At 38.4% G+C, this 6,087-nt stretch overlaps 1 pseudogene; it reads left to right on the top strand.

Moving 5' to 3' along the window:
* The first annotated feature begins 1,817 nt into the window (after positions 1-1,817).
* Positions 1,818-5,805, top strand: LOC120128024 (annotated as a pseudogene).
* Positions 5,806-6,087: the final 282 nt, after the last annotated feature.

Genomic DNA, 6,087 nt, shown 5'->3' with positions numbered 1-6,087 from the left:
ATATAAATTTTAAAAATTAAAATTATTATTACATCATATTATCACTATTTCTATGAGTTCAATGGTTAAAATAAATTTATTAACGTACAATACGAATTTCGATTGCTCAAGATAATTTAGTCATAAGATAACTAATAAAAAAATTTAATGAGTTCGGTTGATATATTATTATTACTCTAATATTAGAGACACGACGACGTTAATTATCTTTATTACGAGTCCATCATGTCCCCTACTGTTGAGTATCCATTTTGAATAATAAAATATATTTTAAATATTTTATTAATTAATAAACAATAAAAAAAACGAGTTGTTAAACCCGGATTTAAATTTATTTAAAAAAAAATTAAATTACCAACTGATTTAAGGACCGATCTATTTATCTTTTCCTTTTAAATTTAATTTAATTTAATTTTGATCTTCTCGTTCTTTCCGCCGAACTGCAAACGAGGTGTTATATTTTAGAATTTTGAGATTTTCTTTTACATTTCATTATTTTATATATATTTCAAAATTTTCAAATTTCTAATATTTATTACGCTTAAGACAAAGAGGGCCATGGAACTTTTAAAGGAAAACGGAGTAAAATAATGAAAATATAAGATTCTTGAAGAGCCATCTCTGTAACAAAAAGGACAGGTCATGCATTAAACTTTATATTAAAATATAGTATATAAAAGATTTGATTAAAAGAATCTCGAAGATCCTAACCACACATTTTCTTTGTCGTTTTTGGGCGGAGAAAACTAGAAAAGAAAAGACAAAAGCAGGTGGTGGTTCGCCATGAAAAAAAGGAACAGAGTGACACACCATATATTTATATAACTAATGGGTGGAGAGTGAATTTAATGATTTTGGATTACACATTTTGATTAGTTAAAAATATTGAGAGAAAAAAATATAAATTGGACTTCTGTATTTATATTAATTTAGATTTTTTGGACATAATTTGTGTAAAAATGAACATGGATGGGGTAAGATCAAATTTTGATTGATTTAAATTTGGTTTGAATATTCTATCTCTTCACGTATCGCTTAATTCGATTTGATTTAAGAATGATTGATCTAATTCAAAATACTAATAGATTTTTGGAGTAAAATTTTATACTTTATTCTTTTATATAAAACAACTTAACATGTTTTTAATACGGGTTACGATTCACCTATATTTTATACATATTTTATTAAATATGTCTATTATTTTGTCAAAATTCAAGTTTGGGTCAAGTATTTGTGTCCAAGTTCTCTAAAATTTTGGACTTGTATGGATAGCCCAATCCTTGAACAGTTTAATATATCACAATATCAAATGGGTCACGCCCATCCCTAGATTTCACCCTAGCGGCTATAATTAAGTCATCGTTTGGATTAAGTTGAAATTAAGATTTTAAATAAATATATCAAACGAATTAAAATTTAATTCAATCAATATTAGATAATTTAATGTAGGGTTTAATGTATCACAATATCCAATTACGTGAGTTATGGATTAAATTTTTTTTATTAATTCAATTCTATGGAACTAATAGTTTTAACACGAAATGGAAGTAAAGAATGAAGTGGCGATAGACGTATAATGGGCACGTCAAGGAAGCTGTATAAGCATGCAGGTAACTGATTATACCATACAATTAACTAAACAACACCCCCCCCATAACACATGTCACAATATAATTGATGGAAGCAAGCGTGGGCAAAGCAATTCCATTGAATTACTTTGGGTTTCTGGTTCATGTTTCCATGTTTTTTGGACACTACAACGTTGGCAAACCCATCAAACCAGCAATATCTCTTCTTTTTTCTTCTATTCTGTTTCGTTTTTTTCCCCTTTCCGTGTCTCTCTCAACACCAAAATGCTGTCATCATAACCAACAAAATACCTGTTATTTTGATTTTTCCCTCTCTCTTTATAACAAGAAATGCAATCGTTTGTCCACCTGTTATCTATCCTGTCGGATAACCCCAACATTTATCCCGTTTGTTCCTGAGTTTTCTCCGTCTTCCTCCGCCCCTTTTCCCGCCATGGGCCGCCAATCTCACCGGGAGTATTTCTCCGCCTCTCTCCGCCATGGCGGATCAACCCTCACCACCGCCACCCCGACTCCCTCCACTAGTACTTGCACCTCTAATGACAACAACAATAACACGGACCTTATATGGCCCTTCGGCAAGCTCGAAAATCTCGACCACGACGACATTCGCGAAGTGGCGTACGGGATATTCTTCATGGCTTGCCGTTCGTCACCGGGGTTCGGAGGTAGGAATGCCTTGACTTTTTATTCTTCGCAATATCGTCAAGGGAACCGGGACGGAGGATCATCATATTCATCGCATGGGCAGGGGTCGCCCGGATCATCAGGTAGGCGGGTGAATGCGGTGGTGACGATGACACCGAAAAGTAGGATTAAAAAGGCATTGGGGTTGAAGATGTTGAAAAGATCACCTTCGCGGAGGATGTCGATGTCTACAGTAGGCCTGAGCAACGGTCCCAGCGGTGGAGGCTCCACACCGCTGGTGTCACCTAGTCATGGATATGTCAATTCCGTTTCAAGTTGTAGCCCCGGAGGGTTTTCGACATTACCGCCATCGAAGTCACCACCAACTAGGTTTCCACCGTCAAGGCCGAGGCGACCTTTGACGTCCGCTGAGATTATGAGGCAACAAATGAAGGTTACAGAACAATGTGACAATAGGCTTAGGAGAACTCTCATGAGAACACTTGTTGGCCAAGTACGAAAAAAATATCAATGTTATTATCTACTAGTATGAATGCGATGATTAATTCTGATTATAACTTCTTTGTAATTGTTTCAAAAGATGGGAAGGAGATCGGAGACGATCATTCTTCCACTCGAGCTTCTCCGGCACTTAAAACCATCGGAGTTCAACGACATGGACGAGTATCATTTTTGGCAACGGCGTCAGCTGAAAGTCCTAGAAGCAGGCCTCGTGAATCATCCGTTAGTCCCTATCGAGAAATCGAATTCATTAGCGATACGCCTTCGGGAGATAATCCGAGCCAGCAAAATCAAGCCTATCGACACCAACAAGAACTCCGACATGATGAGGACGTTGTGTAACTGCATCGTGTCTTTATCCTGGCGAAGTGCTAACGGAGCTTCAAGCGACGTATGTCATTGGGCCGATGGATTCCCTCTAAACATCCACATTTACATTTCCCTCCTTCAGGCCATATTTGATATTAGTGACGGCACGTTAGTCCTCGATGAGGTCGACGAGTTACTCGAGTTGATGAAAAAGACATGGTCCACATTGGCGATCAATAGGCCAATCCACAATGTTTGTTTAACTTGGGTGCTTTTTCAGCAATATGTTGAGACGAACCAAATGGAGCCAGATCTTCTTTTTGCATCGTATAGCATGTTGACGGAGGTGGCAATCGATGTTAAGAAGCCGGATCCAGAGGCATCATACGTGAAACTATTGTCGTCGATGTTGGTCTCGATGCAAAAATGGGCAGAGAAGAGGTTGCTTAATTACCATGAATATTTCAACAAACAAACTGTTGGTGGAGTTGAAAATCTTTTGCATTTGGCTTTATCATCGATGAAATTATTAGGTGAAGATGTTACAATTATGGAAGAGGAAGGAAACGAGAAAGGGGACACAATGCTAGTCGATTCAACGAGCGATCGTGTAGACCACTACATTCGATCTTCCGTAAAAAATGCCTTCACAAAGGTGAGTTCTACATATATGCATGTGTTAGGAATTTAAGAGCCGAAAAATAAGAGAACGAGGTCAACATAGAAGAAGTACACACGAGGAGAAATTTAACATGATTCAGCTTTGTCAAATTCTCATTTCCTGCATTCATTGAAACAGATAATCGCAAATGAACAAATGAAAAACGCGATGAAAGGAGAAAGGGAAGAAGCAAGCGAGGCTCTACTTCAATTGGCTAATGAAACCGAGGAGTTGGCCATGAGAGAGAGGGAGTTATTTAGTCCGATATTGAAGAAACGGCATCCGATTGCAGCCGGAATTGCGGTGGTAGCACTACACCAATCCTACGGAGCGGTGTTGAAGCAATACCTAGCCGGAACGAGTATACTCAATGGCGAGGTCATCAGGGTGTTACAAAGATCTTCGAGGCTCGAAAAGGTGTTGGTACAAATGGTGGTTGAAGATTCCCAAGATTTCGAAGACGGAGGCAAAGGAATAGTTAGGGAAATGATGCCATACGAAGTTGATTCCATCATAATGAAGCTTTTGAGACAATGGATAGATGAAAGGTTAAAGCAAGGTCGAGAGTTGCTTTGTAGAGCAAAAGAAACCGAAGTTAGTCAACTTTTTCTCTCTTTTTACATAAATTTACAAGTGATGGACATGAATAATCTGTGATTATCGTGATGGGGTTTTCGATATTTGTTGCAGACATGGAACCCTAAGTCCAAATCTGAGCCATATGCTCAATCAGCCGTGGAGCTAATGAATATAGCCGAGGACATGGTGAATGATTTCTTTGAAATTCCCATTGGAATCACAGATGATTCGGTTCTTGACCTAGCTGAAGGCTTGGAGCAGCTCTTCCAAGAATATTCTACTTTTGTAGCATCATGTGGTAAGAACTTTCACCTTTAGGGTTTAAGATTTTCATGAAAAAAAGCTTTCTTCTTTTGCATACAATTTAGGGTTTAGGGTTTTATGCATCATTTTAAGTTTGTTTTCATGGAAAACTTATTTTTTCACATTTGTTTTAGGGTCAAAGCAGAGTTATCTCCCTTCACTTCCTCACTAACCAGATGCAGCGAGATTCAAGGTTCTTTAAGCTCTGGAGAAAGGCTAATCCATGCATCGTCGGCACCGCGGGCATGCAGAAATTTATGACGTCGGAAGGTCAAAGTCCTCGCCATCAACAAGCCGTGGAACACAACGCCTTTACATCCGTCTCAACACCTTGCACTACCTATCCTCCCACCTACACTCACTCGACAAAACTCTTAGCCTCTCGCCGAGAGTCTCAACGCGGAGCCGTTTCAGCCGGCAGCGCGGTGGCAGCTCATATTCTTACTTTGATCACACAAACACATCCATCCAACTAGCTTGCGATCACATATCAGAAGTTGCCGCTTATCGTCTCATCTTTCTAGACTCGAGCTCTGTTTTCTACGAAACCCTTTACGTCGGAGATGTATCCAACTCGAGAATCAGACCTGCGGTTCGTATCCTAAAGCAAAACCTATCCCTCCTCACCGCCATACTAACGAACCAAGCACAAGCATTGGCGATGAAAGAAGTGATGAAAGCATCGTTCGAAGCATTCCTCACGGTTCTGCTCGCCGGGGGAACGTCTCGAGCCTTCAACCAGTCCGACCACAAGATGATCAAAGAGGATTTTGATAGCCTGAAACGGGTTTTTTGCACTTGCGGAGAAGGGTTACTAAGCGAAGATGTGGTCCAAAGGGAAGCCGAGATAGTTGAAGGTGTGGTATCATTGATGGCTCAAACGACCGAGCAATTAACCGAGGATTTCAGCATTGTGGCATGCGAAACCAGTGGCATAACCTCCATCGGCTCCTTCCAAAAGCTACCGATGCCACCGACGACAGGAAGGTGGAATCGGTCAGATCCAAACACAATCCTAAGAGTGTTGTGCCATAGGAATGATAGAGCAGCCAATAGCTTTTTGAAGAAATCATTTCAATTGCCAAAAAGAAAATGATTGGGGGAAGAGGAAAAACAAAAATACATGTGTGTGTATATATATATATGAAGAATATGAGACGTTTTCTAGCATTGATTTTTCATAGATGTAAAATGTATTTAAAAAGTTTATGGAAATCTCAGGGGAATATGCCTTGTATTTGAATGTTATATTAAGATCTTGTTGGTTGGGGCAGAGAGAGACCAAATTGTACTATTTAAAGAGAAAAAATCATTTTTTTTGTTTTTTAGCATTAGGGTTTTCTAATTGTTTGTTTAGGGTCATATCATAATATATTTTTATTTATTTATTATTTATTTATTAATATTATTATACCTTATTTGGATTTTTGCATTTATGATATTGGAATGTTTTGAAATTTAGGGATTAATTTATAATTTGACTCATGGTTTGAGGAC

The sequence above is a fragment of the Hibiscus syriacus genome, unplaced genomic scaffold (genome assembly GCF_006381635.1).
Source record: "Hibiscus syriacus cultivar Baekdansim isolate YM2019G1 unplaced genomic scaffold, ASM638163v2 tig00110474_pilon, whole genome shotgun sequence".
In the NCBI taxonomy this organism is placed as follows: Eukaryota; Viridiplantae; Streptophyta; class Magnoliopsida; order Malvales; family Malvaceae; genus Hibiscus; species Hibiscus syriacus.
This window is presented reverse-complemented; position numbering and strand designations above follow the sequence as displayed.